Source organism: Salmo salar, chromosome ssa10 (genome assembly GCF_905237065.1).
Source record: "Salmo salar chromosome ssa10, Ssal_v3.1, whole genome shotgun sequence".
NCBI lineage: Eukaryota > Metazoa > Chordata > Actinopteri > Salmoniformes > Salmonidae > Salmo > Salmo salar.
Window position 1 is genome coordinate 75,435,381 of NC_059451.1, and position 24,787 is coordinate 75,460,167.

Sequence of the window (24,787 nt, forward strand, 5' to 3'; positions counted from 1 at the left end):
ACCCCCTCCTCTCCTCTCCCTCCCATGGTCCCTCCCCCTCCCTTGCTCCCTCCTTCCCTCTCTTGTGGAGCCAGCGCTCTGTCATAGCTAATGTCTAAGGCATGTAACCACATTCCTTACTCACCAGACAAATATGTGGCTACCTCAGGGGCCTAGCAAGCTGGAGCAGAGAGAGACGGCAACTACTGCTCAATGGGCTTTTAGCAAAATACACTGTGTCTCTGTGTGTTTGTGTTTAATTAAATAGTGTGTGATTTATAATGTGCAGTGTGTGTGCATACAACAAGTAGGAGACATCACTCCCTCTGAAACACATCACTCAATCTGCCTTGGCAACCCACACACTCAATGCCTGTGTGTGTGTGTGTGTGTGTGTGTGTGTGTGTGTGTGTGTGTGTGTGTGTGTGTGTGTGTGTGTGTGTGTGTGTGTATATATATATATACACACTAATGTTCAAATGTTTGGGGTCACCTAAAAATGTCCTTGTTTTTGAAAGAAAAGCACAATTTTTGTCCATTAAAATAACATCAAATTGATCAGACTTAAGACGTCTCACAAGTCCTCAACTGACAGCTTCATTAAATAGTACCTGCAAAATACCAGTCTCAACGTCAACAGTGAAGAGGCGACTCCGGGATGCTGGCTTTCTAGGCAGGGTTCCTCTATCCAGTGTCTGTGTTCTTTTGCCCATCTTTTCTTTTTATTGGCCAGTCTGAGATATGGCTTTTTCTTTGCAACTCTGCCTAGAAGGCCAGCATCCAGGAGTAGTCTTTTCATTGTTGACTTTGAGACTGGTGTTTTGCGGGTACTATTTAATGAAGCTGTCAGTTGAGGACTTGTGAGGTGTCTGTTTCTCAAACTAGACACTAATGTACTTGTCCTCTTGCTCAGTTGTTCACCGGGGCCACCCACTCCTCTTTCTATTCTGGTTAGAGCCAGTTTGCGCTGCTCTGTGAAGGGAGTAGTACACAGCATTGTACCAGATCTTCATTTTCTTGGCAATTTCTCACATGGAATAGCCTTCATTTCTCAGAACAAGCATAGACTGACTAGTTTCAGAAGAAAGTTCTTTGTTTCTGGCCATTCTGAGCCTGTAATCGAACCCAAAAATGCTGATGCTCCAGATACTCAACTAGTCTAAAGAAGGCCAGTTTTATTGCTTCTTTAATCAGGACAACAGTTTTCAGCTATGCTAACATAATTGCAAAAGGGTTTTCTAATGATCAATTAGCCTTTTAAAATGATAAACTTGGATTAGCTAACACAACGTGCCATTGGAACACAGGAGTGATGGTTGCTGATAATGGGCCTCTGTCCGCCTATGTAGATATTCCATAACAAATCTGCCGTTTCCAGCAACAATAGTCATTTACAACATTAACCATTTATACACTGTATTTGTAATCAATTTGATGTTATTTTAATGGACACATTATTATTTTTTCTTTCAAAAACAAGGAAACTTCTAAGTGACCCCACACTTTTGAACGGTACTATGTATGTATGTATATATATATATATACATACATACATACATACATACATACATACATACATACATACATATACAGTACCAGTCAAAAGTTTGGACACACCTACTCATCCAAGGGTTTTTCTTAATTTTGGTATTTTCTACTGTCACGTCCTGACCATAGAAAGCTTTTATTTTCTATGGTAGAGTAGGTCAGGGTGTGACAGGTTTTTTTTCTAGTTGTTATTTTCTATGTGGGGTTCTAGTTTAGTTTTTCTATGTTTAGGTGATTGGTGTGATTCCCAATTAGAGGCAGCTGGTAATCGTTGTCTCTAATTGGGGATCATACTTAAGTAGCTTGTTTTTCACTGGGGGGTTATGGGATATTGTTTATGTATAGTTGCATTGTTAGTGACGGTTCGTCTATTCTTTATTTGTTTTGTACTTGCATTAAGTTTCACTTTATAATAAATTATGTGGAACGCTACTCACACTGTGCCTTGGTCAGACCATCATTATTATGACGAACGTGACAGAATATCCCATCCGACCAGGACCAAGCAGCGTGACCAGGTGAAGGAGTCCTGGACTTGGGAGGAGATTCTGGATGGGAAGGGATCCTGGACTTGGGAAGAAATCCTGGCAGGACAGGATCGCCTTCCATGGCGGGAGACGCAAGCGGTGAAGGAAGGACAGCGACGACGGCAGGGTTCGCGGCCACGACCCAAGCCCAAGAAGCAACCTCAAAATATTTTTTGGGGGGGGCACATGGGTTGGTCGGTGAGGCCGAGGGGCGAGTCGGAGAGCGAAGAGGAATATTGGGGTGAGTCAGAGTCTGTTGAGGAGTTATTGGATAAATTGGAGGAGAGTGAACGGAGGGGAGATTTAGAGACTTTTGAGGAATTGTTGGATAAATTGGAGGAGAGTGAAGAGAGAGAGCTGTTGGTTTGGCGTAGTATGCACGGCATTCGCCCTGAGGAGCGTGTTAGTCGTCCAATGCCACCTGTGTCAGCTTCCCGTACTCGTCCTGAGAAGTGTGTTAAAGTTCCGGTACCATTGAGGCCGGCTATACACACCAGGTCACCAGTGCGCCTTCACAGCCCAGTACGTCCTGTGTCAGCTCCCCGTGCTCGTCCTGAGAAGTGTGTTAAAGTTCCGGTACAATTGAGGCCAGCTATACGCACCAGGTCTCCAGTGCGCCTTCACAGCCCAGTACGTCCTGTGTCACCTCGTACTCTCCCTGACGTTCGTGTCCCTAGTCCGGTGCGTCCTGTGCGTCCTGTGCCTGCTCCTCGCACTCGCCCTGAAGTGCCTGTTCCCAGTCAGGTATGTCCTGTGCCTCCTCCTCACACTCTCCCTGAGGTGCGTGTTTCTAGTCCAGTGCCACCTGTACCAGTCTCACGCATCAGGCCTCCAGTGCGCTTTCACAGTCCAGGATATCCTTCGCCAGCTCTACGCACTGTGTTGCCAGTGCGCCTTCACAGCCCAGTGTGTCCTGTGCCAGCGCCCCGCACTTGCTAAAGTGAGCATCCAGCCAGGATGGGTTGTGCCAGCTCTACGCTCCAGATCTCCAGTGCGCCTCCACGGTCCAGTATATCCTGCACCGGTTCTACACACCAGGTCTTCAGTGCGCATTCCCAGTCCAGTACGTCCTGTGCCTCCTCCTCGCACTCTTCCTGAAGTGCGTGTCCTCAGTCAGGTACGTCCTGTGCCTGCTCCCCGCACTCGCCCTGAAGTGCGTGTCACCAGTTCGGCACCACCTGTGCCGGCTTCACGCACTAGGCCTCCAGTGCGCCTGCCCAGTCCGGCGACAGCTCCCAGTCCAGAGCTTCCGGCGACGGCTCCCAGTCCGGAACTTCCGACGACGGCTCCCGGTCCGGAGCTTCCGGCGACGGCCCCCGGTCCGGAACCTCCCGCGAGGGCCCCCGGTCCGGAACCTCCCAGCGACGGTCGGCGGTCCGGCGCCTCCAGCGACGGTCGGCGGTCCGGAGCCTCCAGCGACGGTCGGCGGTCCGGAGTCTCCAGTGACGGTCGGCGGTCCGGAGCTTCCACCGATGATGGCGGATTCGCAGGATGAGAGGGTTCTTCGTCCTGCACCAGAGCCGCATCCTATGCTGGCGGATCCACAGTAGGAGAGGGTTCTTCGTCCTGCACCAGAGCCGCCACCGACACTAGACACCCATCCTAACCCTCCCTTTTTGTTTGTTGTTTCAGGTTTTGCGTTCGGAGTCCGCACCTTTAGGGGGGGGGGGGGGGGTACTGTCACGTCCTGACCATAGAAAGCTTTTATTTTCTATGGTAGAGTAGGTCAGGTTGTGACAGGGGGATTTCTAGTTGTTATTTTCTATGTGGGGTTCTAGTTGAGTTTTTCTATGTTTAGGTGATTCCCAATTAGAGGCAGCTGGTAATCGTTGTCTCTAATTGGGGATCATATTTAAGTAGCTTGTTTTTCACTGCAGGGTTATGGGATATTGTTTATGTATAGTTGAATTGTTAGTCACGGTTCGTCTATTCTTTATTTGTTTTGTACTTGCATTAAGTTTCACTTTATAATAAATTATGTGGAACGCTACTCACGCTGCGCCTTGGTCCGACCATCATTATTATGACGAACGTCACATCTATATTGTAGAATAATAGTGAAGACATCACAACTATGAAATAACACATCTGGACATTTGAAAGTAAGTATTTATATGTATTTTGAAAGCACAAGTAGTTGAGTATTGGAATGTATTTGGAAATATATTTGGAAAGTATTGGCAAGTATTTTAAAATACTCAAATACACAGTATTAAAACAAATGTAAATACTCCCATGAATTTGAACCAGATCTGTTTGGTATTTGAAATAATGTATTTGGAAAAAGACATTTGCAAATACAATAAAACTTTCAAATACTTCCAATTGACACATTATTTGAAAAAACTCAAATACACAGAAAAGTTTTTAAATAAAAAATAAAATATACATTTATTTGAACCCAGGTCTGGTGTGTTGTACAGCACACCGGTAGGTATTGGAGTGTGTGAGTATGGGGAAAAAACGAGAACATGTTAACATGTTTTGAATTCCAGTATGATTACATCATCTTGTGTAAGTATGTTGCCTGTATGCAAAGACAGAGATAATGGGTGTATGCGTGCACGATGAGTAATTGCTCCACATTTCCTGCTCTGGCTCTTATCTTAAGCGCCTGTGTTTGCAAGCACACACCAGTAATAAGCCACAGTCAGAGCGGTCTCAGAGCTTTACTTTTGCATCACAAACATTACCTTGATCATCAAGTTCAAGTTGATTGAGTTATCATCACCTTAATCATATGATTCAAACCTCTCCTCGGGGACCCCCAGACATCTCAAATGGTTTTTCTAGCTCTTAACTAGCTCGCCTGATTCACCTAATCAAGGGCTTGATAAGGAATTGACAAGTTGAATCCGGTGTGCTACCTCTGGGAAATATCAAATACATGGAACGGCTGTGGGAGGAGAGGAGCGGTTCGAAAACCCCTGATCTAGATGATCAAACTAACGCCATCACCATTCATTGTCTTCATGTAGGATCACAGAACTGTAAATATTCTACATTGTTGCAGTGAAAATGGTTAACTGAATGAGCAACATTGTTCAGTTTCGTTTTTAGCCTGCTAATAGTTGAGGTTAGGATTGGGGCACGGCAGACTGGTCCCAGATCTGCGATTAGAGTCCAGTTGTTCCTCAAGTGGCTGAGCTCACCTCATGCTATAAGGCTGTGAGTGAGTTAGTGAGTGACTACAGTGGTGGAACTAGCAGTAGGTAAACATCTGTAGCCCACGTGGTGAGTGAGAGAGGGAGAGAGAAAAAAGAACTAGGTCAATTGGAAACAGGCCATGCATCTTCTTGGAGACACACCCCTCTCAATTACACGTACAGTTGAAGTCGGAAGTTTACATACACCTTATCCAAATACATTTAAACTCAGTTTTTCCTAATTCCTGACATTTAATCCTGGTAAAAATTCCCTGTCTTAGGTCAGTTAGGATCACCACTTTCTTTTAAGAATGTGAAATGTCAGAATAATAGTAGAGAGAATGATTTATTTCAGCTTTTATTTCTTTCATCACATTCCCAGTGGGTCAGAAGTCTACACACTCAATTAGTATTTGGTAGCATTGCCTTTAAATTGCTTAACTTGGGTCAAATGTTTCGGGTAGCCTTCCACAAGCTTCCACAATAAGTTGGGTGAATTTTGGCCCATTCCTTCTGACAGAGTTGGTGTAACTGAGTCAGGTTTGTAGGCCTCCTTGCTCGTACACACTTTCAGTTCTGCCCACAAATTTTCTGTAGGATTGAGGTCAGGGCTTTGTGATGGCCACTCCAATACCTTGACTTTGTTGTCCTTAAGCTATTTTGACATAACTTTGGAAGTATGCTTGGGGTCATTGTCCATTTGGAAGACCCATTTGCAACCAAGCTTTAACTTCCATACTGATGTCTTGAGATGTTGCTTCAATATATCCACATAATTTTCCTGCCTCATGATGCCATCAATTTTGTGAAGTGCACCAGTCCCTCCTGCAGCAAAGCACCCCCACAACATGATGCTGCCACCCTTGTGCTTCATGGTTAGGATGGTGTTCTTCGGCCTCCAAACATAACGATGGTCATTATGGCCAAACAGTTCTATTTTTGTTTCATCAGACCAGAGGACATTTCTCCAAAAAGTACGATCTTTGTCCTCATGTGCAGTTGCAAACCGTAGTGTTGCTTTTTTATGGCGGTTTTGGAGCAGTGGCTTCTTCCTTGCTTAGCGGCCTTTCAGGTTATGTCGATATAGGACTCGTTTTACTGTGGATATAGATACTTTTGTACCCGTTTCCTCCAGCATCTTCACAAGGTCCTTTGCTGTTGTTCTGCGATTGATTTGCACTTTTCGCACCAAAGTACGTTCATCTATAGGAGACAGAATGCATCAGAATTTGCGTACTATTGTTTGTACAGATGAACGTGGTACCTTCAGGCATTTTGAAATTGCTCCCAAGGATGAACCAGACTTCTGGATGTCTATAATTTTTTTTATGTGGTCTTGGCTGATTTCTTTCGATTTTCCCATCATGTCAAGCAAAGAGGCACTGAGTTTGAAGGTAGGCCTTGAAATACATCCACAGGTACACCTCCAATTGACTCAAATGATGTCAATTAGCCTATCAGAAGCTTCTAAAGCCATGACACCATTTTCTGGAATTTTCCAAGCTGTTTAACTTAGTGTATGTAAACTTCTGACCCACTGGAATTGTGATACAGTGAATTATAAGTGAAATAATCTGTCTGTAAACAATTGTTTGAAAAATTACTTGTGTCACGCACAAAGTAGATGTCCTAACTGACTTGCCAAAACTATAGTTTGTTAACAAGAAATGTGTGGAGTGGTTGAAAAATGAGTTTTAATTACTCCAACCTAAGTGTATGTCAACTTCCGACTTCAACTGTACCTCTCCACCTGTCTGGAAATGATATCAAACTCACTTGGTATCATAGGTGGCACTCCCTAATGGCCATCTAGTGTCACTATTGTCACCAACACCAACTCACCAGCCACCAACTTAGTGTCCATTACATTCCTGTACATTTCTTTGAGCAGCAAACTAAGTGATCCTCAGTAGATTAACATAAATATTTTTTGTCCTCTCTCCCTTTCTCCTCCCCTTACCCTCTCCCCCCTCCTCTGCTCCCCCCAGCAGGGTAACAAGGCCCAGAATAGCAGGTGTTTAATTAGGGGATTGCAGGCAGGGTGCTAAAAACGCCAGGGAATTGCTTTTATTTACTGCACACGTGTGCCTGCCTGGCCATAAATAGGTGTGCTGGTCACTCTGACCCCCCCCACCTCACCAAGCCAGACCAGCTAAGACTGGGAGAGGGCCTGTTACTGGGACAACACCACAACGTTTATACACACAAACATCGAGAGAGAGAGAGCGAGATGGAGATGAGAGAAATAGAAGAGGAGTAAAGGCCATTTGGGAAAATAGAGACCAATAACTTCTAACCCTACAAATAAACGACAGGAGCGGTTTTGAAAGCCTGTTACTTCCACCAATGCGTTGCAAATGTCTTTTGAACCAAAAATAAGTATTTTCAACATCTTTTCCACGTCTTGTGCTCATAGTATTACTGTTTCTTGTTGGTTGAGTGAACATAACCAGGACCGATAAAGAAAAAACTCCTGGAAGTTGTAACACACGGTGTTGTTCCTTTAGTGGATCACAGGAGACTACATAACCCACAACACCCTGCTACAGTGTTTCCACCAATGCAATGCAAAGGTATATTTCCCTCTGTTTGTTATTGGCTGAGTGAGCAGAGAGAGGAGAGCAGAGCTATGACCTGTTCCTCATGCCATGAAGTTTGTTAAGTTGTGTTTAGCACAGCAGGGCTAGGATAGATTGCCGGCTAATGAGCTGCACCACCTGCCTGCCTGTCTCACACCCACAGCCCACACACTTGACAGGGAAGGCAGGGAGGGAGGGGCAATAGAGTACAGTACATTTAGGGCTCGTACAGACAGAGACAGATAAAATGATGCATGAAGGGCACAAATCTCTCTCTCAAAAGATGCAACTTTTAATGCTCCTAAAAGGGTGTTTGAACAGGGTTGAAAGTCTGACAGGATATGCTTTCTATGAGAAAGCACGCAGTGGCAAAACACGATGCGTAACTTACAGCAACAAATTTAACAGTCAAAATACATGAGCTATAGCTGACGTGCAAGTTCTGTGAACGTGAATATAGTGTGCCTGTTTACTATTATGTGTGTGTGAATGTGATCGCATGCAATCTCTCTCTCTCTTCCCCTCTTCTCATCTCCTCTCCTCTCTCTCTCTCTCTCTCTCTCTCTCTGTCTGTCCTCTGTCTCTCCACAGGATCATCTGTCAGGATACCAGCGGAAAGAGACATCACCCCCAGGCCAGACTACACAACAGGAGGTGTGTGTGCAGATATCAGGGGAAAGCGCCATCGCCTCAGGGTAGACTACAGAACAGGCGGGGGGGTTTAGGTTAATGAAGGTTAATGAAGTGTGTGTGTGTGTGTGTGTGTGTGTTTGCGCAAGTGGGCTTATACAAATGTGTGTGTGTGTGTGTGTGTGTGTGTGTGTGTGTGTGTGTGTGTGTGTGTGTGTGTGTGTGTGTGTGTGTGTGTGTGTGTGTGTGTGTGTGTGTGTGTGTGTGTTGATAGGACTGGTTGTCAGGGGATCAGTAATAGGGCTGCTCCATCAGTGACGTAATGCCTACAGGAGAACAGAACACAGCTGCCATGCCTGGGGGGTGAGGTAGTCACTGGGGGAGAGAGAGGGGGAGGAGGGAGAGGGATATATGGGGGGGGGGAGAGATGGTGAGGTACCATGGGGATAAGGGAGAGATAGAGGGGGAGGGTTGGTGAGGTAGTCCTCCATAGAGGGGGTCGGTATACAGGAGGGTAGTAGGACAGTAATCTGTGTGTGTGTGTGTGTGTGTGTGTGTGTATGTGTGTGTGTGCAATACTAAGACAGTAACCCTGGGGTGTTAAGATGCACTCTGGTGGTTAAGTTGTGTTCTAGGATGCGTCTGCTTGATTGATGCTAGACCCCCTCCCCATCTAATCTACCCCCCCATGAGATAGACCTTGGGAGAAGCAGACTGCACAAATATACAGACGTAAACTCCATCAACCACGGGCAAGGGAGGAAGAATTACACACACACACACACACACACACACACACACACACACACACACACACACAAGGGGGTAGGGAAAGCCATCACACACTCTGTTGGGGGCCAGTCAGGACCATACTGCCTTTCATCAGCCAGATGAGCTCCTTCAAAATCCCAGTGTGAGGTGTTCACTGTGTATGTACCGTATGTTTGCATTTTGTGTTTATCCCCATTAGAGTTTGTGGATGGGGGAAGGTTTGTGTGTGTGTGTATGTGTGTCTGTATGCTTACCATATGATAATGGGGGATGGGGGTTGGTTAACAGCCAGATCACCCGTGATACAAGTCAGTGTTCGACGTCCATCCATGTCTGAGGACGTCGGGAGATGATGTGGAAACCTGCCACTAGGGGGCAACAGTGAGCGCCGTTATCTTCAAGTAGGTTTCAGGGATGGCGGATGTGCATAAGCATCTGCCTCTGGTGCCAAAGGTACCATGTTCAAATCCAGCCATAGAAAGTTGTTATTTTAGATTTTTTTTTATACTTTCCCAAACTTTAACCATTCAGAGTTAATACCTAACCTTAACAGTTCTGAGTTAATGCCTAAACGTAACCCAAATCTCTCGTGCCAAAAATGTGACGTTTGAGAAATAAGGATGAACGTCTAATTTTGACGTGAGACTGTGAGAACTAGTTGTGATTAAATGATTACGTCGTTGTGTGTGTGGCTCAGGTCTGATTTCCCTAGAGGAGACTGTCTATCAGGGTGGGTGTACTCTAGCATAACGGATGGTTTATTCATTATAATGCTCATAGGAAGCTGTAACACACTGGTCACTAGGGGAAAGAAGCAGAGGTTGATCTAATGTAAATATTAATTGCAACTTTTATGATGGCAAATATTGATTCAATGGATTATGGAAATACGGTTGTGGTCCGCATGGAAATAAGACTCTCTCTTTATGCTTTTCTCTTTCCGTCTTTCTCTGACAGTGTTCTTTAAGTTTATGACCTCGCTGAATATGCCAGATGGAAGGATGTCTACACACACACACACACACACACACACACACACACAAATGAGTGTGCTGACATGGTCGGGATAGACTTGGGCTGAAGCCAGGTCAGACTAGTGTTAATTAGCTCCTATCAACGCTGCAGGCAGCTGACAGACAGAGAGGTCCCAGAACAGAACTTACTGTGCTACAGGCCACACAGCCCCTTCTGCTCCTCTAGTTAGTTAGTTAGATAGATAATCTATCATGAAAACCCTGCTCAATAGGCTCGCTCTATCTCCATCTTAGTTTCTATTTCTCGCACTCTCTTGCTTCTCTCTCTCTCCTTATCTGTCCTTATTTTCCTCTCATCTTCTCTCAGTTTTTCTACCTCTTTTTCCTTACACCCCCCCCCCAACCTCTCTCCCTCCACATCATTTCCTGATCAGGAAATTATGTCACAGCACACCCAGTCCCTTTATATAAAGGAACGAACTGACAGAAAAACACTGAATGGCACAAAACAATGAATACATTGAACCTCAAATTGTAGCCAATTTATGTTGGTAGTAATTCCTAAAAGTTGCAAACTAATGTTGCAAAAAACATGCTACTATTTTCCTAGCAAGTTTGGTCTAAAAAAAGGTTTAAGAATATGCATTTGAGTCCTTTCAGAATCCTTCCAACTGACACAATATGCACTAAGATATATTTCTGGATAAAGTAATGTCATAGAAACATCTATATACGGTATAAACATGTATCCTCAGGAGGGCTATGTTTTGGGTGGAGATGAAGACAGTGGCCATCCCTGTGTCCTGGGTTAGGGTGTGCTTTCCTGTCATGGCAGCCCCTATAGAGACAGAACGGCGTTTGGCTCTGGCTGTTCTAAGGCAGTACTCCGGGTCACATCCACCCAGCAGTGAGTGACATTATTAGCAGAGTGCCCTGACAGAGAACAATGGAGCCAGAGGTGACGCAAGGCTCAGAGGAACCAGTCATGCTGTCCCCATAGACATTAATACATCTACATACAGGATCTCTTAGGAGTCGGACCTCTATGGCCCTGACACACACACACACACACACACACACACACACACAATCTATGGATTTTACATGACTAGGAAAACAGATATGCATCTGTTGCTCACAGAGCCTTAGAAAAAAGATATGGGCGTGAATCAGAAAACCAGTCAGTATCTGGTGTGGCCACCATTTGCCTCATGCAGCGCAACACATCTCCTTCACATAGAGTTGGTCAGGCTGTTTCTTGTATTTATTATGGATCCCCATTAGCTGCTGCCAATGTAGTAGCTACTCTTCCTGGGGTCCAGCAAAATAAAGGCAGTTTGATTGTGGCCTGTGGAATGTTGGCCCAGTCCTCTTGCTGTATATTGGCGGGAACTGGAACAAGCTGTCGTACACGTCGATCCAGAGCATCCCAAACATGCTCAACGGGTGTCTGGTGAGAATGCAGGCCATGGAAAAACGGGGACATTTTCAGCTTCCACGAATTGTGTACAGATCCTTGCAACATGGGGCCGTGCATTATCATGCTGAATAATGAGGTGATGGCGGTGGATGAATGGCTCAATAATGGGCCTCAGGATATCGACACGGTATCTCTGTGCATTCAAATTGCCATAGAGAAAATGCAATTGTGTTCGTTGTCCGTAGCTTATGCCTGCCCATAATATAACCCCACTGCCACCATTGGGCACTCTGTTCACAACATTGACATCAGCAAACTGTGTCACGTCCTGACCATAGTAAGTTGTTATTTTCTATGGTAGAGTAGGTCAGGGCGTGACAGGGGGTGTTTATCCGTTTTTGTATTTCTATGTTTAGTTTCTAGTTTTGTATTTCTAGGTTGGTTTTTGTTTGGTATGACCTCCAATTAGAGGCAACAATTAGAGGTTGACGTTGTCTCTAATTGGAGGTCATATTTAAGTTGATGTTTGTCCCCACTTGTGTTTTTGTGGGTGATTATATTTTGTGAGTGTGTTTGTTCCTCCTGCGTCACGGTTTGTTGTTTTGTCCTTAAGTTTATTTTGATATTGCATTGAGTTTCATGGTCTAATAAAGATGTGGAACGAAACAGACGCTGCATTTTGGTCCGATCATTTAAACAGCCGTGACAAACTGCTAGCCTAGGGCTGGGCGAAATGGCCAAAATATCATATCACAGTATTTTAAAAATGTTTTATGGTATGACAGTATTTTGTTTTTTTAATATTAAAAGTTATTTTGAGTAGTGAATGACCCTAGGCTGTCAATACATACATTGTAAGTGATTTAAATGGGCCTCTCTCCAGTCTGATTGTTTTATACTGTTCAATTCAACTTCAACCAAAAATAATGTTCTACATTCATCAATTTCTGCATTTCCTGCACTCATTTGAGATAATTTCCACATTGCCACATAGGGCTGCACAATATGTGCCAACAATTTAGGCCTTATTTTTAACCAAATGTTGCAATTGCGATTTGACTTGCGATTTAGAGCAAACACTTAGGTGAACTGTTGGAATCGTGGCAATAGAATAAGTATTCTAATTCTATACAATACAGTGTTGTTTGACATGACAACAAATGAAAATTACAGGGAGGAGTTATTGTGACAGGGTCGGAACCAAAGTGTTGATAAGTGTTTCCTAGGGGACCCTATAATCTTTGGCTACATTAAATGTTTTCTCTCAGCTACTTCATATAGCTAACATATTCATGCTTCGTGTATTACTCTTTGATTTAGAAGATACTGTTGCACAAACAACATTATTAGGCTGTTTAGCTAGTTTGCTCTGACTCTGACTTGGCATTAGCGGATAACACGATATAGGCTCAACTTGTTAACACAAGACAAACTAGTCGTTTGCAGATGTAAGAAACCCAAACTAATAGTGTAATTATAGAACGCTAGTAGATTTACATTAAGAAGCGAAGTGAAAACAACATTGTTATCATCAACATTGTTGCATGTGCTGCATTGACCATGCAGACTGAATGCAAGTGTCTCGTGGTCGAGGAAAAACCAATGTGCTCCTTGAGTGACAGGTGGCGGGGCTAGGTCAGTGTGGAAAGCGGCATGGAGAGAGAGCAGAGAGAGATGACTCAAATAGTAAACTCTAAAAATGGACGTTAGACACGGCGTATCACACTTAACAAACCAAACATTCAAATACCGTTATAGAAGTTAAAGTAAAAAGCCAAACTGGTACGTGCATCAATAACGGTATATCGTAAAATATGGTATACCGCCCAGCCCTACGCTCGCCTACGCTCGCCTACACAACGCCATATACGCTGTCTGCCATCTGCCCGGTACAATTGAAACCAGGATTAATCCGTGAAGAGCACACTTCTCCAGCGTGCCAGTGGCCATTGAAGGTGAGCATTTTCCCACTGAAGTCAGTTACGACTGTGAACTGCAGTCAGGTCAAGACCCTGGTGAGGACGACGAGCACGCAGATGAGCTTCCCTGAGATGGTTTCTGATAGTTTGTGCAGAAATTCTCGGTTGTGCAAACCCACAGTTTCATCAGCTGTCTGGGGGGGCTGGCCTCAGACGATGCTGCAGGTGAAGAAGCCAGATGTGGAGGTCCTGGGCAGGCGTGGGTCCACGTGTCTGCATGTGAGACCGGTTGGACGTACTGCCAAATTCTCAAGAATTAAGTTGGAGGCAATTTATGGTAGAGAAAGGAATATTCAGATCTCTGGTAACAGCTCTGGTAGACATTCCTGCAGTGAGCATGTCAATTGCACTCTACATAAAAACTGTGGCATTGTGTTGTGTTAAAAAACTGCATATTTTAGAGTGGCCTTTTATTGTCCCGAGCACAAGGTGCACCTGTGTAATGATCATGCTGTTTAATCAGCTTCTTGATATGCCACACCTGTCAGGTGGATGGATTACATTGGCAAAGTAGAAATAAGCTTTTGTGCTTAAGGAAAATGTCTGCGAAAATGTCTCTTCTAGGCAGAGTTGCAAAGAAAAAGCCATATCTCCGACTGGCCAATAAAAATAAAAGATTAAGATGGGCAAAAGAACACAGACACTGGACAGAGGAACTCTGCCTAGAAGGCCAGCATCCCGAAGTCGCCTCTTCACTGTTGACGTTGAGACTGGTGTTTTGCGGGTACTATTTAATAAAGCTGCCAGTTGAGGACTTGTTTTTTAAATTTTATTTCACCTTTATTTAACCAGGTAGGCTAGTTGAGAACAAGTTCTCACTTACAACTGCGACCTGGCCAAGATAAAGCAAAGCAGTGCAACACAAACAACACAGAGTTACACATGGAATAAACAAACATACAGTCAATGATACAATAGAAAAAGTCTATATACAGTGTGTGCAAATGAGGTAGGATAAGGGAGGTAAGGCAATAAAATAGGCCATAGTGGCAAAATAATTACAATATAGCAATTAAACACTGGAGTGATATATGTGCAGAAGATGAGTGTGCAAGTAGAGATACTGGGGTGCAAAGGAGCAAAATAAATACAATAAATAACAGTATGGGGATGAGGTAGTTGAATAGGCTATTTACAGATGGGTTATGTACAAGTGCAGTGATCTGTGAGCTGCTCTGACAGCTGGTGCTTAAAGTTAGTAAGGGAGATATGAGTCTCCTGCTTCAGTGATTTTTGCAGTTCGTTCCAGTCACTGGCAGCAGAGAACTGGAAGGAAAGGCGGCCAAAGGAGGAATTGGCTTTGGGGATGACCAGTGAGATATACCTGCTGGAGCGCGTGCTACGGGTGGGTGCTGCTATGGTGACCAGTGAGCTGAGATAAGGCGTGGCTTTACCTAGCAAAGACTTACAGATGACCTGGAGCCAGTGGGTTTGGCAACGAAAATGAAGCGAGGGCCAGCCAACGAGAGCATACAGGGTGCAGTGGTGGGTAGTATATGGGACTTTGGTAACAAAACGGATGGCACTGTGATAGACGGCATCCAATTTGCTGAGTAGAGTGTTGGAGGCTATTTTGTAAATGACATCGCCGAAGTCAAGGATCGGTAGCATAGTCAGTTTTACGAGGGTATGTTTGGCAGCATGAGTGAAGGATGCTTTGTTGCCGATTCTAGATTTAATTTTGGATTGGAGATGCTTAATGTGAGTCTGGAAGGAGAGTTTACAGTCTAACCAGACACCTAGGTATTTGTAGTTGTCCACATATTCTGAGTGAGAACCGTCCAGAGTAGTGATGATGGACAGGCGGGCAGGTGTGGGCAGCGATCGGTTGAAGATCATGCATTTAGTTTAACTTGCATTTAAGAGCAGTTGGAGGACACGGAAGGAGAGTTATATGGCATTGAAGCTCCTCTGGAGGTTGGTTAACACAGTGTCCAAAGAAGGGCCAGAAGTATACAGAATGGTGTCGTCTGCGTAGAGGTGGATCAGAGAATCACCAGCAGCAAGAGCGACATCATTGATGTATACAGAGAAAAGAGTCGGCCTGAGGATTGAACCCTGTGGCACCCCCATAGAGACTTGTGAGGCGTCTGTTTCTCAAACTAGACACTAATGTACTTGTCCTCTTGCTCAGTTGTGCACCGGGACCTCCCACTCCTTTTTCTATTCTGGTTAGAGCCAGTTTGCGCTGTTCTGTGAAGGGAGTAGTACACAGCATTGTACCAGATCTTCAGTTTCTTGGCAATTTCTTGCATGGAATAGCCTTACATTTCTCAGAACAAGAATATACTGATGAGTTTCAGAAGAAAGTTCTTTATTTCTGGCCATTCTGAGCCTGTAATCGAACCCACAAATGCTGATGCTCCAGATACTCAACTAGTCTAAAGAAGGCCAGTTTTATTGCTTCTTTAATCAGGACAACAGTTTTCAGCTGTGCTAACATAATTGCAAAATTATTTTCTAATGATCAATTAGCCTTTTAAAATGATAAACTTGGATGAGCTAACACAACGTGCCATTGGAACACAGGAGTGATGGTTGCTGATAATGGGCCTCTGTACGCCTATGTAGATATTCCATTAAATAAATCAGCCGTTTCCAGCTACAATAGTCATTTACAACATTAACAATTTCGACACTCTATTTCTGATCAATTTGATGTTATTTTAATGGACAAAATTTTTTGCTTTTCTTTCAAAAACAAGGACATTTCTAAGTGACACCAAACTTTTGAATGGTTAGTGTATGTATGTATATATATATATATATATATATGTGTATACTCATACACACACACACACACACACACACACACACACACACACACACACACAATATATGTAAAATGTATATCACAATATATGCTAAATGCATTGGAAAATGGATTTAATGTGTTTCAAAATACTATCTGAAATACATTATGTGTTTTGGAATTTATTTTAACATGTATTTATCAATATATTTGGTTAATATATTTTCAAATGTATTTGTAAATATCTAGTGAAATGCAGTATATTACATTTGATTGCATTTATAAGAAATATCTGATTACATGACAATGTACAACCTGGTCTCAGCATATGGGAAAAAGTGTCATGCCAATTCATTTGTTATGTTGTACTCTGCTTATAAAGATTAAGCTTGTACACTGCCAGTTCAGTAGTGTTAATGAGACTGACATACAGTACCAGTCAAAAGTTTGGACACACCTACTCATTCAAGGGTTTTTCTATATTTGTATGATTTAAAAAAAAAACTATTTTCTACATTGTAGAATAATAGTGAAGACATCAAAACTATGAAATAACACATATGGAATTCTATAGTAACCAAAAAAGTGTTAAACAAATAAAAATATATTTCATATTTGAGATTCTTGAAAGTACCACCCTTTGCCTTGATGACAGCTTTGCACACTCTTGGCATTCTCTCAACCAGCTTCATGAGGAATGCTTTTCCAACAGTTTTGAAGGAGTTCCCACATATGCTGAGCACTGCTTTTCCTTCACTCCGCGGTCCAACTCATCCCAAACTATCTCAATTGGGTTGTGGTCTGGTGATTGTGGAGGCCAGGTCATCTGATTCAGCACTCCATCACTCTCCTTTTTGGTCAAATAGCCCTTACACAGCCTGGAGGTGTGTTTTGGGTCATTGTCCTGTTGAAAAACAAATGATAGTGGGACTAGGCGCAAACCAGATGGGATGGCGTATCGCTGCAGACTGCTGTGGTAGCCATGCTGCTTAAGTGTTCCTTCAATTCTAAATAAATCACTGACAGTGTCACCAGTAAAGCAACCCACACCATCACACCTCCTCCTCCATGCTTCACGGTGGGAACCACACATGCGGAGATCATCCGTTCACCTACTCTGCGTCTCACAAAGCCAAGTCGGAAGGGACCAAAAATCTCAAATTTGGACTCATCAGACCAAGGACAGATTTCCACCGGTCTAATGTCCATTGCTCATGTTTTTTGGCCCAAGCAAGTCTCTTCTTATTATTGGTATCTTTTAGTTCTGATTTCTTTGCAGCAATTCGACCATGAAGGCCTGATTCACACAGTCTCCTCTGAACAGTTGATGTTGAGATGTGTCTGTCACTTGAACTCTGTGAAGCATTTATTTGGGTTGCAATCTGAGGTGCAGTTAACTCTAATGAATTTATCCTCTGCAGCAGAGGTAACTTTGGGTCTTCCTTTCTTGTGGCGGTCCTCATGAGAGCCAGTTCCATCATAGTGCTTGACAGTTTTTGCGACTGCACTTTAAGAAACTTTCAAAGTTCTTGAAATTTTCCAGATTGACTGACCTTCATGTCTTAAAGTAATGATGGACTGTCATTTATCTTTGCTTATTTGAGCTGTTCTTGCCATAATATGGACTTGGTCTTTTACCAAATAGGGCTATCTTCTGTATACCACCCCTACCATGTCACAACACAACTGATTGGCTCACACGCATTAGGAAGGAAATAAATTCCACAAATTAACAAGGCACCCCTGTTAATTTAAATGCATTCCAGGTAACTGCCTCATGAAGCTGGTTGAGAGAATACCAAGAGTGTGAAAAGCTGTCATCAAGGCAAAGGGTGACTACTTTGACACCTTTTTGGTTACTACATGATTCCATATGTGTTATTTCGTAGTTTTCTATGTCTTCACTATTTATTCTACAATGTAGAAAATAGTTTAAAAAAAATACAAACTTTTGACTGGTACTGGTAGTACAAGTAATACTAAAGAGCTCCATTGTTATCAGTCACCATTTCATTAGAATATGATTTTAGCTGAAGAGGCACTTACTATAGTAATATTACGTGAAATAAAAAGTTATTAAAAAAAAAAGTTTCATGAAATGATATCACCGCCAAAGTTTTGGGCTTGGTGGCCAAACAAATCATCTCCATTGATCAATACGTAAAGAGTGTGTATACTTGTCACGGGTGTCGTACGGTAGAGACCAAGACGCAGCGGGAAAATGTACACTCATCTTTTTTTATTGGTGAAGAAGGAAAACACATAAAACGTATACAAAACAAAACGAACTTGACAGTCTTGTCAGGCAAACAGCTAAACAAGAACAATCTCCCACAAAATCCCATGAAAAACAAACTCCTAATTATAGGACCCTCAATCAGAGGCAACAATAACTAGCTGCCAACCCCAATTAACTAAACATAGAACTACAAAAGACTAGATAGAACATAGAAATATACTAACATAGAACAATGACTAACAAACCCCGGACTAATAAATCAAATACCCCTCTACCTAAACACATACACAAAACACACCCTGAACCACATAAAACAAACACCCCCTGCCACGTCCTGACCAAACTACAATAACAAATAACCCCTATACTGGTCAGGACGTGACAATACTGTATATGTGTGTGTGTGTATATATATATATGTGTGTGTGTGTGTGTGTGTGTGTGTGTGTGTGTGTATATATATATATATGTGTGTGTATATATATATATATGTGTGTGTGTATATATATATATATATGTGTGTGTATATATATATATGTGTGTATATATATATATGTGTGTGTGTATATATATATATATATATATGAATGAGAGAGAGAGAGAGAGAGAGAGAGAGAGAGAGAGAGAGAGAGAGAGAGAGAGAGAGAGAGAGAGAGAGAGAGAGAGAGAGAGAGAGAGGGATATGAGGAATGATGACGAACTGCAGCATTCCTCACCAGGGGCCTTGGGCTTGACAGGAACTCCAGATTTAGCCTGCTGTTTCCGCGGTGACGGAAAATCTCCCGCCTTTATCAAGAAACCGAAGTCCAGGAGGGTCAACGGGAGTGTGTGTATTTAACATGTATTTACAATACCAGTTCCTCGGTGTGTGTGTGTGTGTGTGTGTGTGTGTGTGTGTGTGTGTGTGTGTTGGCTATATACTTACCGTACTCTATGAATGAACGAGTGGGTTACAATCCTTTCTAAATGCCCCACATCTTTTTGGCCAAGACACTCATCTCCGTATGTTGTAAATCCATATGCTCTCTCGTCTCTCGTACAGTATGCTGCAACTCTGACTCACTCTGGCATGCACCAGTTCTGGGAAGACGAGCCTGAAATCATCCCCATCATGGGTGAAGTGTGTTCCAGATGGGACCAAAACGATCCGCTGGCTACTTGCATAAACACCATGGCAACCACCCAGGTAAGCAAGGAAGGGGTTTTGGTGGCATGCCAGAGATAAAGTGGATCAAAGTCAGGCACGAGGGTAAACAGGAATCCACCATTGTTCTACGGAATGACGCAGTCGCGACTAAAGTGGTAGAGAATGAATGGAATCTAATGGACCCGGGCCAGGCCAAAGTAGAACTAGGCTAGATGTTCGTCCAGCCTCATTCGGCTGCTGTTATTTTCCACTGAAGATGCACGCCAACCCTGACGTGAATATCGCCTGGCCTAGACCACTGTCCATGTTTTAGAGTGTATAGCAGTCTGTTTAACAGTGGCATGTCTAAGTCACATTGTCACATGGCTGTTAAAGCAAAGCACGAAGAAACAGACTGTGAGCGGGAAGGCGGGTGCCCATAAGGGTTTACGTGTCCAAGTGTGTGACCGCCATGTTTGTTCATGTGTATGCATCTAATGTAAAGCATGCGTGCCTACTGCCTGTTTCTCTAAGTGAATGTTTCTGCGTGTGTCTCCCTGTGTGTGGGCCCTTTAAGCCAGTGGGGGAGTGAGGAAGAGGGGGAAGAGGGAGAGCAGGAACACAGCTAGATCACGTCACGTTGGAAAAATTTGGCAGCAGCAGACACACACACACACACACACACGCTGGCCAGCATGTTTTCATGCTGCAGTTTTGAGGGGGAAAAGGGAAGATGACATCAAGCTCATCATGTGAGGCCAGGGAGACAGGGGATGATGAGAACACTGGCAGAAACACAACACTGTTACATAAAACGTACAGGGTACGGCTGAGAAAACCAGGTCCTCTGGGGTGTGTGTGCACACAGGCGAGTATTTGTGCCCCTGCATTGTATGTCAACCACTGTGTGTGTCTTTGTGACTGTTTGTAGCCATAGAGTATGCAACTCATGTATGCAAGTGTGCCATTGTGCACGTATTCAGGAGAGGTGATGTCATTGGCATTCTTACAGGTCATCGGTTTGACCTTTCTGCTCCTCGGGCAGGGGCTGACTGGGGCGGGGTCAGGTGTGTCTGTGTGTGTGTATTGTATGTGTGTGTGTGTGTCTACGGGCCAGGGGTGAGAGTACACAGGCCACTGGCGCCAGATGTGACGACCGCAGGAGTCTGAAGAGAAATACTGAAGGAGGAGAGGATGAAGGTAAGAGAGGAAGGGAGGAAAGGGGAGGTGGAGGAGAGTGAGTGGGTAGGAGAGGTATAAGAGGAGGGGATCAGAAAGGAGAGGGAAAGGGGAGCAAAGAGAGGAGGAGATGGAAAGAGACAGAGAGACAGAGAAAGGGGGAGGGAAGAGAGGGAGGAGGAGAGAGGGAGAAGGTCATTGAGTATAATGTGCCAGACCTCCCTCGGGAAGGTGAGCTCACCTCTTAATGGCACCACTGGCTCCTTCTCAATGAAATCATTGATCTGCCAAGAGTCCCCGGTACGTAATGGATACGGAGCAGATAGGAAGCGAGGGAGGGTAGAAGGGTGAATGGGGAGAAGGGGAAGGAGAGCTGGATGAGAGGGGTGAGGGAAAGAGAGAAAAAAAAAGGGCAGGACCATGACCCCTGGCAGCCAACCATAAGATAACTGTGACCTCAATGACCTCATCTGTGACCAATCAAAATACAGCTGTGAACATAAACAATCCAATCCCATGATCCTATACATACATTTCAGGCCACACACATCCAATCATTATTTAGCTTGGTACTCCATAATGTAGTGAGTTTGTTAGAGAACATTTAACATTTCTATGCGCCAAATGGAAATACGCTCAATGTATTACAGCGTAGTTAAGAGTGGCTTTCCACATTAAAAATACTTTATACTCAGAGTATGAGCAGTTGATTGCTAGTAAAATGGTCTGGGATTATTATTTGGCTATTGCTTCCGATTGGCTCAGTAGGTTAGAGCACTGCCCGTGGAACACCAGGGTTGTGGGTTGGCCACATTATTGCGTTCCTCGGGCTGTGTATAGCCACAGAGATTACCACCCAGTACTGGAAATGAAAGAGAAACATAAAGCTTTCATTCTGAGAGGGCTCAGGCAGGTCATGCTACAGTCCGACATTAAAAATGACGTTTACACACAGACACACACACACACAGACCGTCATTCATCAGGATGGAAGGAGGTGAATTACCTCACCTCCTCAATAGGTCTGTCTAACCAACACATACATACACACACAGACCTCCTTATGTAGTGCGTTGGAATGTCTCTGAACGGCTGCATTGTGAGAGTCTGCCTCCCACAATTACCTCACTTCCTCAGCGTCTCTCTCTCTCTCTCTTACACACACACACACACACACACACACACGCAGGGGCCGCCGCCCAGTTGTATAACAGCACAACTGGATTGACCTTTGTACTGTAGACTGTGCAGTTACACCCAAACCTGATCTCATCAAAGCCTAGAGGCCCTCACACCGCGGCTTCTGTGTGTGCGTAAGCGATATCTTTCATTTCCTAATATCTGGCACAAAATGGCTGCTGTGTATCCCTGATGTCAGTGCTACCAAAGATTGTCTATTATATTGACAAGATAGTCAAGTGACCGCTCTAACAATGGAAATACATGTCCTTAAAGATGGAAGGCAGGTGGGACCACTCTAGCCAATGAGAGGGCAGATACACCTCTGAACAACAGGGCATAGAGATAGATAGAATACTTATCTTTGTATCTGTGCCATTGTAGCATCTGTGAAACCATTTTAAAGTAGTACATTTTCTTCTTCATTGGCTGATTGCTCACAACTTTTCTAAAGTTGCAGAAATGCCATGCACTTGTATCAGTGCATTCAAACCAACTTACGAAACCAATGCGAAAATGTATATTCGTTCAAATAAGCCTCACGTAGCAAATAAGCAAAAAAATATATTGGGGACCAAATTCGACACTAGTTGACCTCCATACACTTCGTGGGCTTATATTCGTGGACAGATTTTGGGCAGAGTAAAGCCTCTCGTTTCGCCTCTTCCTCTCTGGTGATACACATTGGTGGAGGTGGAATAATGATCACACACAATGTAAAGCGCTTTGGATGGATCTGGCATGCAGCACACAGACTTGATGATCACAATCTCTTTTCCATTCCATCCTCGTCGCCAGTGTAGGGCATGTAGGCACCTGCTCTCTCTCACTCGCTTTACTGATCTCTCTCTCTGTCGGTCTCTCCCTGTGTGTGTGTGTGTGTGTGTGTGTGTGTGTGTGTGTGTGTGTGTGTGTGTGTGTGTGTGTGCGTGCGGCCCAGTGGTATGTAGCTTTAGTAATCCTGAGGGGGGAAAAAAACACTGGCAGATGGCAATAGGAGAGATTAGGAACAGTCACTGCACATCTGTAGACCGCACACACACACACACACGCTCACCCCTGCATCTCGCTCTACCTTTCTCTCTCTCCGTACCTATACGTCTACCTCTCTCTCTCTCCGTCCTCTCCCTTTCTTACCCTCTCTCCACATCTGCAGGGCTTGCACACCCGACAGCTGGACCTCTGCCTCGTTCTCTCGCCGTTCTCTCCTGTTCTCGCTCTCTCTTCACACACTCTCATCTGCAGAGGGTGCATTTCTCAACACATCTCTACCTTTCTCTTTCCTCGATCATCTTATCTCTCATTGCTCATACAAACATCCCCCCCCTCCCTCTCTCTCTCTCTCTCATAATAACATCAGGATAAGAGCTATGCTCTAGTGCACTCTGTTCTCAGCATAGCCAACGTGAGAAACAAACAGACTGGGGACTAAACCCACTGGGGACTGGCTCTGGCTGGGCTGTGTATGTGTGTCTGGCACTGCCTGCGTTCTACTGATGCTAAGTTTTCCTCTCTCAAGCACGGTTCTCACACACACACACACACACATTTGAAACACAAACACTGAAGAGTCATCTGGCCATACACGTAATCCTCTTAGCGAGTAAAAACAACCCTATGGGGACTGGACCTCACATGACACTCGTGACATCACCCGCAACATAGCGAAGGAAGCACTTACAGCATCGAGTAGATCCATTGATTGATTTGACTTCTACGTCTGCACTTAAAGCACCATTGGCTGTTTCCCGCCCTCCCAAACACCACCTCCTATGGGCTCCATAAAGTCCCAAGCTGTTATTAACTATTCTGTTATGACAAGCCTGAGTAGGGCCTCAGAATGTCTTAAAAGAGCATTACCATTTGGTGTTTGGCAGCATCAACACTATAGCACAGGCTACTTCTGGATGTGTGTGTGTGGGTTTTGCTTATCTGTGTGTGTGTGTGTGTGTGTGTGTGTGTGTGTGTGTGTGTGTGTGTGTGTGTGTGTGTGTGTGTGTGTGTGTGTGTGTGTGTGTGTGTGTGTGTGTGTGTGTGTGTTTAGCAGCACGTGTGTGTGTGTGTTCTAATCCTTCATTTAGCATGCCTGTGTGTACATAACCGTTTAGGCAGTAAATCCTCTCTCCCCCAGACAGCGAGACCAAGCTGCTGTAATTATTCCTGTATTCACTCTGTCTATCCCATTTAAGGCTTCTTTTCATCCCTCTATCCTAGCCTCTCCTCCTCCACTTGTCTCCCTCCCTCCCCGCCATCCTCTCCTCTTGTAGCTTGGAGCACTTGTGCATAGCTGCGCGTGCATGTGTGTGAGTCGAGAGGGCCACACCAAGCAGTCGGCTTAGATCATGAGGTCATCAGCACTGTTAATGACGGGGGAGGGGGGGAAGAAAGGGGGGGTTGGATGGGAGCAGAGAAGTGAGGAAAAAAGGGAAAGAAATGGGGTTTAGGAGGGGTGATTCCCTGGGTATTCTGAGCCAATTAAACTACAATAACTGCTAAATGAATCCGGGGAATAGGGACGGTGGATGGAGGAAATAAATGAACTTTGTTAACTGAAGGTCTAAATCTGTAGAGGAGAGACAGGATGAAGTGAAAAACGGCCAGTAACACACGCGTGACCAGATGCTAGAGCCAATGCCATAAGACGTGTGACCAGATTGACTTTTGACCCGGTCACATCCTGCCGCCCTGCTGTGCTGCCATGACGACTGGCTGCCAACAGGCCGGCGCTGCCGACCTCAGAACAGCAGGGGAGCTGGCAT

General features: G+C 44.3%; 1 protein-coding gene across 2 annotated transcripts in view; it reads right to left on the reverse strand.

The window, feature by feature from the left end:
• Positions 1-24,787, reverse strand: part of LOC106561046 (dual specificity protein phosphatase 8) — a 65,586-nt gene that overhangs the window by 12,581 nt on the left and 28,218 nt on the right. The gene's annotated exons all lie outside the window — the stretch shown is intronic.